Genomic DNA, 13,922 nt, shown 5'->3' on the forward strand with positions numbered 1-13,922 from the left:
AGGTTTCTCAAAAAAGAAACTTAGTCAACAATTGACTCTACCAGCGTCAGACCGTTAGATGTCAATCTAACGGCAATCGTGCTTCTTCAGTCTCTGATCTTCCTGCCCCAGCCGCCCAAACCAGCGCCGTCGGAACCGCCTGCTCCCGCCTCCCGTGGCCGGTTGTGCTGCCGGGCAGGCCTCACGGCCCCATCATATACTCGCATCCCTGGCCTGTCTATCCCTCTACTCACCCACACCTCCTGTTATTTTCCGGCGACGGCAGGCGAACCAGTCAACCCTCGTACTCTCCACCACGTGGGCAGCCATTGTCGTGTCTTCCCTGGCTCCGTGTCATTCCCTTCGTAGGCCTCGCCGTCGTCCATCACCCTGGTGCTTTCGGCGCGGCGTGTTCAACGTGGTCAACAAACGACATCCATCAGAAGTGGATTTTATGTGGAGAGGCTGACAGCTGGGTCCACGGCCGAACACAAGGAAATGCCTCCTTATTACACACAAAATAATGATTCCTCCACCTGACATCTGGGACCCACCGGAAGGACCTCTGTATTTCGCGAAAAAAATGTTCCCTCCACTGACAGGTCAAACCCACAAACTATAACTTCACACGCAAGGAAATGCCTCCTTATTGCGCCAAAAAATGAATACCCCCTGCCAGCTGGGACCCACCATAGTGGGAGGCTGACTTGTGGGCCTACTAAGTTGACGTGGATGGAGGGCTTTGTGAACTTAGTCAATATATGAACGATTCTAGCTCCAGTGACCGTACGATGTCCATCCAACGGCCGTAGTGCTTCTTCAACCTCTAGTCTTCTTGCTCCAGCCGCCCAAACCAGCGCCGGTCGTGCCGCATGCTCCTGCCTCCCATGGACGGCTGTGATGCCGCAGAGGCCTCACCACCCCCTACTACTCCCACCGCTGGCCAGGCCATCCCTCTACTCACCCACGCCCCCTGTTATTCTGTGGCGACGGCAGCCTCACACCGCAGCCGAACCAGTCAACCCTCGTACTCCTCTCCACGTGGGCATCCACTGCCGCGTCTTCCCTGGCTCCGCATCGTCCCCTTCCTAGGCCTCGCCGTCGTCCACCGCCTTGGTGCTCTCGGCGCGGCGTGGTCAATGTGGTCAACGACTGACTGCCATCGGAAGAGTACTATACGTGGAGAGACTGACAGCTGGGTCCACGGAAGCCGCAAGGAAGTGCCTCCTTATTACGCGCAAAATAATTATTCCTGCACCTGACAGCGGGGACCCACCATACGGGCCACCGTATTTCGCGAAAAAAAACGTTTCCCCCTTACTGCTGGTACCCACCAGCTACATCTTCGCATGCAAGGAAGTGCATCCGAGCAAAAAAATGATTCGCCCCCTGACTGCTGGGACCCACCAGCTATATCTTCGCATGCAAGGAAGTGCCTGACAATCGGGACCCACCTAGTCGAAGCGTACGTAGCGTTGTCATTCTGGTCGTGAACGTGTATGTACATACTGGTCGATGTAGAGCGCGCACGTGTCGTAGTAGAGGCACACATGTAGCATCTACACGTACGTACATCGGCTAGTGTGCAAGAACGAAAATACGGCCACGTACGTACATATGGACGGGGTCTCGAATGCCTACTCGCGCATACGTACGGCCAGGGCTCGTGTACATGGCTGGGTCGGACTGGAGAAACTGCGTCGTCGTCGTGTTCATGGGGAGCCAACCGGCTAGGTCAGAACGGAATGCATCGTCATGTTCATCGGGAGGGCTTGGACGAAACAGCTGATGGAAACAAGGCCTGGCGTAGCGCAGAACGGAGGAAACGGCCTCGTGTTCGACCGGCCACGGTCGAAACGGGATCCTGTTCATCCGGAGGGGTCTAGCGTACCGCAAAACGGCGGAAACGGACCTCCTACGGTCGAAACGGGGGTCTTGTTCATCGGGAGGGGTGTGGCGTACCGCAAAACAGAGGAAACGGACTTGTGTTGGAGTGCTACGGTCGAAACAGGGGTCCTGTTCATCGGGAGGGGTGTGACGTACCGCAAAACGGGACTGCACGGGATACTGTTCATCTCCACCGTCAACCCCCTCCATCCTCCACGGGCTACTGTCCATCCACCGTCGACCTCCTCCAGCCTCCACCTGCAATTGTTCTTCCACGGGCTCCTGTTCATCCAGCCTCCACCATGCGCTACTCCACCGGCTACTTTTCAACCATCCCTCTCCGCGGGCTCCTATTCAACCACCCCTCCACGGGCTACTATTCATCCAGCCCTCCACCGTCTACTGTTCATCCAGCCCTCCACGGGGTGGTCCTGTTCATCCAGCCCTCCACGGGGTCCTGTTCATCCAGCCCCAACCGGCTCGATCGATCGGGGTCCTGTTCATCTAGAGGCAACTTCAGGGGGTCCTGTTCATCCAGCCCTCCACGGGGTCCTATTCATCCAGCCCCAACCGGCCCGATCGATCGGGGTCCTGTTCATCCAGAGGCAACATCACGGGGTCCTGTTCATCCACCCCCACCGGGAACTGTTCATCCAAACCCCCCAGCAATGCTCACTGTTCATCCAGAGGCAGCATCGATCGGCTTCAGTTAGCAGCAGTAGCGAAGGAATCGCTCGATCGGGTTCATTTAACAGCCATTGATCGGTCGCTCGGGTTCAGTAACGCGTAGCCTGCAGTGCAATCACTCGGGTTCAATAGGCGAACGCCTCGCTCGAGTTCAGTTAGAGCCCAACGCCTCCCACCCATGTGCATGCGTGTACGAGAGAAATGTGCAAACCTCCATGCATCGCTCGACCCTGATATTTTCCTTGCCCTCGCTTCTACCACGGTTTTTTCCGTCATGGACGGCCCAAAGAATGTCATCCAGCTGCGTCTCTGGCCCGCCCAGGACGAAAAGCCCATTTTCTGTCATGATTTTTTGTCATAGAAGTAGGAGCCCACCACATCTATGACGATATTGGGTTTTGTCACAATTATCATCATAGAAATGTCATAAGTATGACAAAAAAATTTCGTTCGACCCAAAATGTCACGGATGTGTCTTTTTTTGTAGTGCTATCGGAACCACGCCAAAAATCTCTGTTTCTACATTGCGTTTGCTCCCTCCAAACTCTTCCCGTTACCTTCATATGCAAATTTTTACATTCTGCTGCTAAACTCTTAGACTTGCATGTGTAGGTTGATTGCTTGACTTGTGCTAGGTTGCTAAAATCTGCCAAGACTTAAAATTGGAAAAGGCTAGATTTTTATTTGGTCAAGTAGTCTAATCACCCCCCCCCTTAGACATACTTTCGATCCTACAAGTGGTATAAGAGCCTTGGTATCCATTTTCCTTGATTTCCATAGCTTTTGGTGATCATAGCCTTGATTTCAGAACCTAGGAGAGTATGGCGTCTAGCAAGGAAAATTACCACTGTAGAGGTCCTTAGTTTGATGGTACTAATTTTGCTAGTTGGAAGCATAAGATGAAAATGCATATTCTTGGACATAACCCCGCCGTTTGGGCTATTGTGTGTATTGTCTTGCAAGGTGAATTCTTTGATGGGAGAGAACCAAACCGTGAAGTCACCGCGGGAGAGTTGAAGATGCTGCAATACAATGCTCAATCTTGTGATATCCTCTTCAACAGATTGTGCCCCGAAGAATTCAACAAAATCAGCCATCTTGAGAATGCAAAGGAAATTTGGGATACTTTGATTGATATGCACGAAGGTACCGACTCCGTCAAGGAATCCAAATTGGATGTGCTTCAAAGTCAACTTGACAAGTTCAAAATAAAGGATGGTGAAGGTGTCACTGAAATGTACTCTAGGCTTGCTATCATCACAAATGAGATTGCCGGCTTAGGAAGTGAAGATATGACCGATAGATTCATCATAAATAAGATCCTAAGATCCTTGGATGGAAAATATGATACCGTGTACACATTGATCCAAATGATGCCCAACTACAAAGATCTCAAACCAACGGAAGTCATTGGAAGAATTGTTGCTCATGAGATGTCATTCAAGGATAAGGAAGATCTTCACAACAAGTCAAGTGGTGCTTACAAAGCCTCATGTGATGCTCCTACATCATCAAGTGAGAAACAATCCTTCAATGAAGAATTGAGCCTAATGGTGAAGAACTTCAACAAGTTCTACAAGAGTAGAAGCAAGGAAATAAGTTCCAAGTCAAGGTCCTACAATGACAAAAGATCTTCGAGTCATGAACGTAATTGCTACAATTGTGGAAGACCCGGACACTACTCCAATGAGTGTACGGCTCCCTACAAAAGAAGAGAAGCTTCACCAAAAAGGAGAAGTAGAAGAGAAGAATCACCACCAAGAGAGAGAAGGAGTAGAGATGACCGTTATGAATGAAGAACATCACGGAGAAGCAAGGATTCGGAAAGGAAGGACAAATCATCAAGGAGCTACACAAAACGAAGACATCAAGCTCATGTTGGTGACTGGATATCCGGCTCCGACTCCGACAATCTCTCCGAGAGAAGTTATCACTCCGACTCCAAATATACTCAATACGAAGGTGTTGTCGGTCTAGCACTTGTGTCAACCAACTCCTACGACATATTTGACTCACCCAATGATGGAATTGGAAGATGCTTCGTGGCCAAAGGCCCAAAGGTATCACACCCCGAGTATGTTGATTTCAATAGTGATGAAGATGATTTGCTAGGTGATGAGGATCTACTTGTTGACAACTCTAGTGATGAAAACTATGATGAACTTGCTATTAATCATGCTAATCAAGATAAAACTAATGATGCGAAGAAGGAGATTGAGCGTCTAACTAAAGAACTAAACACTCTTAAGTTAGCTCATGAAACTACTTTGGAAAATCATCGAGAGGTTTTAAAGACTCATGACAAGTTACGCTTTGAAAAGCTCAACCTTGAGCAAGACCATGGATTCTTAAAAGCAATCAATGATGATCTTCGCAAGAAAAGTTCTTCTTACATTGCCAGGCATTTACTCTTGTCTACTTACATGCCACAAGTTAAATCTAGCAACAAGAGTAAGAAAGATTCTTCTTCTAGTAGTAACAACAATCATGTTAAATCTAATATTGTTGTTTTTAGTAGTTCTCTTGATTACACTAACGATTCTCTTAGCCAAGTTACACTTGAGCAAGAAAATAGCTTATTGAAGGGAATTATAGAGAAAGGTGTCTACAAGAGTCTTGCCGGAAGTAAGCAATTTGAGGAAATTGTATGCAAGCAAGGAAGGCACCAGAAGAATCAAGGTATTGGTTTTGAACGAAAGTTCAATGCCAATGGAGTTGAGTGGGAAGAAGATCAATACCCCAAGACAAAGTTTGTTCCTCAACAAGAGAAGTATGATCCTACTTCTTTCAAAGGGACACAAGCTCAAGATGATCTTCCACCACAAGACCACAAGCAAAAGGTCAAGGACAAGCTTCAAGAGGAGATGAAATACATTTGAAGAAGCTCCCAAGGCCTTGGTCAAGTGGGTTCCTAAGACTACATCAAGTTCTACTTCATCAAGTATGACTACAACTCCAAGGATTCCCATCAAGATGATGTGGATCACAAAGAAGAAGAACTAGAGAGTTCTTGAGGGTGACTTCGCCAACATACTTCACTCATATCACTTTGGCGAGAACAAGTGTAAACAACTTCCACATCTTGCACTAGTTCAAGGAGTCACAAACCCTCTTGTTGGTAAGACAAGGGACAAGGTGACCTAATGCTTTCATGGACATCATCAAGGAGTCACAAATCACTCTATGTCTATGGATGTTTGTTCCTTATGGGACTAACCCGTGTAGGTATTGAAAGTGCAACTCACTCCAATGGATTGCTCCAAACTATCTACATCAACATTGCGCATCCACATCTTCAACATCTACATGAAGTCATCATCGACAAAACCCAAGGTTAGTTCATCCATTTTAGGGGGGATATCACATCTAGGGGAGCTTTACTCTAACAATTGAGCTAAAGCAACTCTAAAGGTGTGAACACAGCAAAGTTTTATGTAAAAGTGGTAACCCCACTTGTGCTTAAATGATGAGTATGACCTACGATCAATTGTTCTCATTTGACTCCTAAGTCAATATACTCATATATAGATGACCTAGTCATCGCCAATTGCTTGATAGATGCTAGAGTGTTTGTTCATGCTTTGCCACATATTTCATTTGCCATTTTATTATGCGAGCATGTTGATGCATATTTTACTCATTCGAGGACATCCACTTGTTGTTTTGATTGTTTGGTGTTTTCTCTTTTGCCAAGTGGATGGAAAAGAATGCCTAAGAACCTCCTCTAGCTATCTATGCTTTTCTCGTCTCAAACTCTATTCATGCTACATCACAAAGTTTGACCAAGTCAGATTCGAACCACTCTATGTGAGGAGCACTCGGAGTCCTTGATTCGTCCTAGACTTAAACTTCCAAAACCTCTCTGTGCATTTCGATCTGACTGATCCATCCTTTTTGGTCACACCGAGTTCACTGAGTTGATCTAGGTTTTCAATCTCGGTGCAACCGATTTGAACTTTTCGGTCACACCGAGGTGCAGTAACCGCTTGCGATTTTGCATCTCGGTGCCACCGAGTTGTTCCACTCGGTCACACCGACAGGGTCGGGATATATATACCAACGGATTGAATTTTGGAAACTTCTCCAAAACTCTTCATGCCGCGCATGTCCTACTCTACCGTCTCGGGTCTCTGGATCGTCTCCTTGTCGCCAGCGACCTCCTGCCGCTAATCTCCGTCGCCGTCAATGGGATTCTGCCCCGCCGTTGTCGCCGTAGTGAACTCCCGCCGAACTAGGGTATGAGTTCGACTTTATGTGCTAATTCCTCATTCCGCTTCTTAGCACATTGCTTTGCCATGATTCGCACCAAGTATGAAATAAATCTATCTAGAGAAAACTCCCTTTAAGTTAGGTTTGATTCGGAAATTTAGGGTTAGGTCTCCGCCGAACTCATCTCGGACTGACCGAGTTGTAGAAATCGGTCTCACCAATTTGGCTTAGGCCATTGCACATGCGCTTTTCGGTCTGACTGAAAAATGCAAATCGGTGCGACCAAGTTCGATTCTCTGTGAAACCCTAGCAATCTCTGCGTCACTGAACTGTGACTCGGTCAGACCGAGTTCACTAGTTCAGATTCCAACAGTTGCTTCGGTATCACCGAGTTTAACAAATCGGTAGCTCCGAAATGCTTTCTGTGGAGAACTAAAACTTAGTTTTTGACTCATTTGTTTTGCAAAAACTCTGCACTTTGTGATGCTCATCCATTATACCTCATCTACATCTATTCACAGGGTTTGCTATCAGTTTGCCTGCCAAGATGTCTGACCAGAGTGATAGCCAAAACAGATCTGAAGAGCCAGTGCAAATGAGTGAGGATCACTCCTAGTAACTTGCCAAAGGCAGCCACCAGAACAAGGAAGAAGAAAACCTCAAATTCTGAAGATGAGGACTGTGTGGCTGTCGAGGAGGAAGTTAGCTCCAAAAAGAAGGTGCTAAAGAAAGAGTATGGCATTGCTGCAACAACTAAGCCAGGGTTGAATAAGAAGGCACCTACAAAAAGGATCCCAATGTCTAAGGCCAGGGCCTCAACTGCTGAAACCTCTAAGCCAACTGGAGAGGCTGCTGGAGAGGGAAAGAAGAGGAAGGAGAGGGTCAATAATACCACTGCCAAAGTCCTTGGTAGATCCTCCATAATGAGAGAGCCAGAAGAAGATGAAGAGGAAGAGGACGCTGCACCAGCACCTAAGTTCCAGAAGCTCATGGGAGATGCAATCAGGTTAGGGGATGCTCCATCAAAGCCAAAAGCTGCTCCCAAGGCTGCTGCTCAAAAGCCCTCTAAGCCTAAGAGAAGCACCAGAAATATCCCTACTGAAGAAAAGAACAAGGCCCCTGTGCGTGAAGTTGAAGAAGTAGATGCAGAAGCCCAAGTGCTGAGAAAACTGAAACCATAGATTCCAGAACACAATGACACTCATCCAGTGGCTGAGGACATGAACATCAGGAAGGATGCAGGATTGAGACTTTGGAGACAGTCTGGTCCCTATGCTGTGAGGAGGAGGACTGCAGTGGACTATAGGTTCCACACCAAGGAACAACAGGATTTCTCTGAGACCATTCTGCTTGACAAGAAGCCAATTGTCTGTGATATGAGATGGGTTGATTGGGACTTCATTGATGAGAATGAAGATTTTTTTTCCCAGGTGTACATGAAAGCTTCAAAGCTTGTGGGGTTGATGAGTTTGTGGGTCAAAAGTTGACCAAATGGAATGATGAGCTCGTTATGCAGTTCTACTCCACTGCTCATTTATATCCAGATGGCAGAATCGTGTGGATGTATGAAGGTACGAGTTACCAATCAACTGTTGATGAGTGGGCGAAGTTGATCAATGCCCCAGAGGAACATGAGGATGATTTGGATGTGTATGCCAAGAAGAAGGACCACAACTCAATGGCAAATATGTACAAGGAGATCCCTGATAAAGCTTTGGAGACACACAAGCTTGGATCTGTGCATTATCTACTGTTTGGTCTGCCTACAATCAACACTATCCTGAGGCATACTCTGTTACCCAGATCTGGAGATCACAAGATGATAAGAAGACATTCAATCAACCTACTGCAAATATTTGATGTCCCTCAAAAATTCAAGGTTGTGAGTCTAATTGTTGAGACAAACAAGAGGACTGTAGCAGATCAGAAAAGATCTTGCGGGTATGATCCACATACTCAGGTGGTCATCAACTCCAAGATGGGCACATGCACTTGCCTGTTGGACAAGGAGCACTTACCTTTGCACCCAGAATTTGAGGATAACGTACTTGTGATGAATGAGAATGAACCTTCATTAGGACAAGCACAAGAGAAGAGAGCTAAGTCAAAGGCAGAAAAGGCTGCAAGGATGCCAAGTGCCGAGGAAGCATCTCAGGTGTTCTTAAAGAGCAAACAAGATCAATTGGGTGATCTGATACAAGCAACATTGAGGATTGATAAGGGCTTGGCCACCCTGACTCGGAATCAAGAGAGCTTGGAAATGATTGTTGAGATGAAATTCTATGATCTTGGCCTCAAGGTGACTGAGATACAGACTGTAGTCGAGCAGCTCCAGGAGGAAGCCGAGGAGAAGAGAGGGAAGGCAACTACGGATGCTTTTCAGCGAGTGCCAAGGAGTCAGAGGTCAGCTGAAGTGCCTGAAATTGCAACTATCCCTAGGTGGGTTTGGTAATTCTTAACAACATATAGTTCATTGAGCTAATGCTATTTGAAGATAAATATTCCAGGAAAGCTCAATGATTGGCATGGCATGGATTAGAAAGTGGACCCCTCAAAATGCTAAGGACAAAAGATTGGCTCAAGCTCAAAGCACAAGACTCTACATTTTTCATTTTAGTGATCCAAGATCACATTGAGTCCATAGGAAAAGCCAATACTATTAAAAGGGGATGAGGTGTTGGTTAATGAGTCACTTGCTCAAAATGCTTAGTGATATGCTCCAAAAACCCTCAACTACTTTCTCATATCCACATATGTTCCAAACCAAAAGTCAAACTCAGCCCCACCAAAATTTCCTATCCGGCGCCACCGAGTTCACTTGACATAGCCACTGTCAGAAACCCTAATCAATTCGCTCTCACCGATAGGGATCTCGGTCTCACCGAGATGGGATTGCAAACTCTCTGTTTCCCTTCGTAATGTTTCGGTCCAACCGAAATGGGCGATTGGTCCCACCGAGATTGCAATACAAACTCTCTGTTTCCCCTTCGGAACGTTTCGGTCTAACCGAGATGAGTGAATCGGTCCCACTGAGTTTGCCTGATCAACTCTTTGTTTGACTACTACAAAAATCGGTCCCACCGAGTTTGTGTAATCGGTCTCAACGAGATTACGTTATGCCCTAACCCTAATGGAATCGGTCCCACCGAGTTGACATGTCGATCCCACCAGAAACCCTAATGGTCACATTTTGAACTAAATTGGTCTGACCGAGTTGTATGATTCGGTCCCACCGAGTTTGGTGATTTGTGTGTAACGGTTAGATTTTGTGTGGAGGCTATTTATACCCCTCCACCCACTCTTCATTTGTTGAGAGAGCCATCAGAATATGCCTACACTTCCAACATACATTTTCTGAGAGAGAACCACCTACACTTGTGTTGAGATCAAGATATTCCATTCCAACCACATAAATCTTGATCTCTAGCTTCCTCAAGTTGCTTTCCACTCAAATCATCTTTCTACCAAATCCAATCCTATGAGAGAGAGTTGAGTGTTGAGGAGACTATCATTTGAAGCACAAGAGCAAGGAGTTCATCATCAACACACCATCTATTACCTTTTGGAGAGTGGTGTCTCCTAGATTGGTTAGGTGTCACTTGGGAGCCTCCGTCAAGATTGTGGAGTTGAACCAAGGAGTTTGTACGGGCAAGGAGATCGCCTACTTCGTGAAGATCTACCCTAGTGAGGCAAGTCCTTCATGGGCGATGGCCATGGTGGGATAGACAAGGTTGCTTCTTCATGGACCCTTCATGGGTGGAGCCCTCCGTGGACTCGCGCAACCGTTACCCTTCATGGGTTGAAGTCTCCATCAACGTGGATGTACGATAGCACCACCTATCGAAACCACGCCAAAAATCTCCGTGTCTACATTGTGTTTTCTCCCTCAAAACTCCTCCCTTTACTGACATATGCAATTGTTTTACATTCCACTGCTATACTCTTATATTTGCATGTGTAGGTTGATTACTTGTTTGTGCTAAGTTGCTAAAATCTACCAAGACATAAAATTGGGAAAAGGCTAGATTTTTATTTGGTCAAGTAGTCTAATAACCCCCCCCCCCCCTCTAGACATACTTTCGATCCTACAAGTGGTATCATAGCTTTGGTCTCCATTTGCCTTGATTTCCATTGCTTTTGGTGATCATAGCCTTGGTTTCACAACCTAGGAGAGTATGGCGTCTAGTGAGGGAAATTACCACCGTAGAGGTCCTTAATTTTGTTGGGGATCGTTGCAGAAATTAAAAAATTTCTACGCATCACCAAGATCAATCTATGGAGTTTACTAGCAACAAGAGGGGAGTGCATCTTCATACCTTTGAAGATCGTGATGCGGAAGCGTTGCAAGAACGCGGTCGGTGGAGTCGTACACAAAGCGATTCGGATCACGGCCGATTCTGATCTATGCACTGAACAATGGTGCCTCCGCGTTCAACACATGTGCAGCCCGGTGACGTCTCACGCTCCTTGATCCAGCAAGGAGAGAGGGAGAGGCTGGGGAAGATTCCGTCCAGCAGCAGCACGACGGCGTGGTGGTGGTGGAGGAGCGTGGCACTCCAGCAGGGCTTCACCAAGCACTTCAAGAGATGAGGAGGGAGAGGGGTAGGGCTGCTTCAGGAGAAGGGGTGCAGTTGCCGTCCCACCCCCCCACTATTTATATGGGGGAGGGGAGAGGGGGTCGGCCCCCTAGATCCATCTAGAGGGGGGGCGGCGGCCCCTCGGGGGGCAGCGGCCCCTTAGGGTTTCCAACCCTAGGCGCCTTGGGCCCTTGGGGGGGCGCACCAGCCCACTAAGGGGCTGGTTCCCACCCAACTATAGCCCATTAGGTCCTTCGGGGTAGGTGGACCCTCCCGGTGGACACCCGGAACCCCTTCGGTTGTCCCGGTAGAATACCGATAAACCCCAAAACCTTTTCGGTGACTGAAATTGGACTTCCCATATATAAATCTTTACCTATGGACCATTCCGGAACTCCTCCTGACATCCGAGATCTCATCTGGGACTCCGAACAACATTCGGTAAACACATACATCAATTCCCTATAACCCTAGCGTCATTGAACCTTAAGTGTGCAGACCCTACGGGTTCAGGAGGCATGCAGACATGACTGAGACATCTCTCCATCCAATAGCCAACAACGGGATATGGATACCCATGTTGGTTCCCACATGCTCCATGATGATCTCATCGGATGAACCATGATGTCAAGGATTCAATCAATCCCGTATACGATTCCCTTTGTCTACCGGTATAGCACTTGCCCGAGATTCGATCATCGGTATACTGATACCTTGTTCAATCTCGTTATGGCAAATCTCTTTACTCATTCCGTAACACATCATCCTGTGATCAACTCCTTGATCACACTGAGCTCATTATGATGATGGCCTACCGAGTGGGCCCAGTGATACCTCTCCGTAATACGGAGTGACAAATCCCAGTCTCGATTCGTGCCAACCCAACAGATACTTTCAGGGATACCCACAGTGTGCCTTTATAGCCACCCAGTTACGTTGTGACGTTCGGCACACCCAAAGTACCCTTACGGTATCCGGGAGTTGCACAATCTCATGGTCTAAGGAAAAGATACTTGACATTAGAAAAGTTTTAGCAGACGAACTACACGATCTTGTGCTATGCTTAGGATTGGGTCTTGTCCATCACATCATTATCCTAATGATGTGAATCTGTTATCAATGAAATCCTATGTCCATGGTTAGGAAACCGTAACCATCTATTGATCAACGAGCTAGTCAACTAGAGGCTCACTAGGGACATGTTGTGGTCTATGCATTCACACATGTATTATGATTTCCGGATAACACAATTATAGCATGAACTATAGACAATTATCATGAACAAGGAAATATAATAATAACCATTTTATTATTGCCTCTAGGGCATATTTCCAACAGTCTCCCACTTGCACTAGAGTCAATAACCTAGTTACATTGTGATGAATCGAACACCCATAGAGTTCTGGTGTTGATCATGCTTTGCATGTGGAAGAGGTTTAGTCAATGGATCTACGACATTCAGGTCCGTATGCACTTTACAAATCTCTATGTCTCCATCTTGAACATTTTCACGAATGGAGTTGAAGCGACGCTTGATATGCCTGGTCTTCTTGTGAAACCTGGGCTCCTTGGCAAGGGCAATAGCACCAGTGTTGTCACAGAAGAGAGTCATCGGGCCCGACGCATTGGGAATAACTCCTAGGTCGGTAATGAACTCCTTCATCTAGATTGCTTCACGTGCTGCCTCCGAGGCTACCATGTACTCCGCTTCACATGTAGATCCCGCCACGACGCTTTGCTTGCAGCTGCACCAGTTGACTGCCCCACCATTCAAAATATACACATATCCGGTTTGTGACTTGGAGTCATCCAGATCTATGTCGAAACTAGCATCGACGTAACCCTTTACGACGAGCTCTTCGTCGCCTCCATAAACGAGAAACATATCCTTAGTCCTTTTCAGGTACTTTAGGATATTCTTGACTGCTGTCCAGTGTTCCATGCCGGGATTACTTTGGTACCTTCCTAGAAAACTTATATCAAGGTTTACATCAGGTCTGGTACACATCATGGCATACATAGTAGACCCTATGGCCGAGGCATAGGGGATGACACTCATCTTTTCTCTATCTTCTGTCGTGGTCGGGCATTGAGCCGTGCTCAATCTCACACCTTGCAATACAGGAAAGAACCCTTCTTGGACTGATCCATATTGAACTTCTTCAATATCTTGTCAAGGTACGTGCTTTGTGAAAGACCAATGAGGCGTCTCGATCTATCTCTATAGATCTTGATGCCTAATATGTAAGCAGCTTCTCCAAGGTCCTTCATTGAAAAACACTTATTCAAGTAGACCTTTATGGTTTCCAAGAGTTCTATACCATTTCCCATCAATAGTATGTCATCCACATATAATATGAGAAATGCTACAGAGCTCCCACTCACTTTCTTGTAAACATAGGCTTCTCCATAAATCTGTGTAAACCCAAACGCTTTGATCATCTCATAAAAACGAATGTTCCAACTCCGAGATTCTTGCACCAGCCCATAGATCGAGCATTGGAGCTTGCATACCTTGTCAGCATTCTTAGGATCGACAAAACCTTCCGGCTACATCATATACAATTCTTCCTTAAGGAAACC

This window comes from Triticum urartu, chromosome 2A, assembly GCF_056163025.1.
Source record: "Triticum urartu cultivar PI428250 chromosome 2A, HENAU_Tu73, whole genome shotgun sequence".
In the NCBI taxonomy this organism is placed as follows: Eukaryota; Viridiplantae; Streptophyta; class Magnoliopsida; order Poales; family Poaceae; genus Triticum; species Triticum urartu.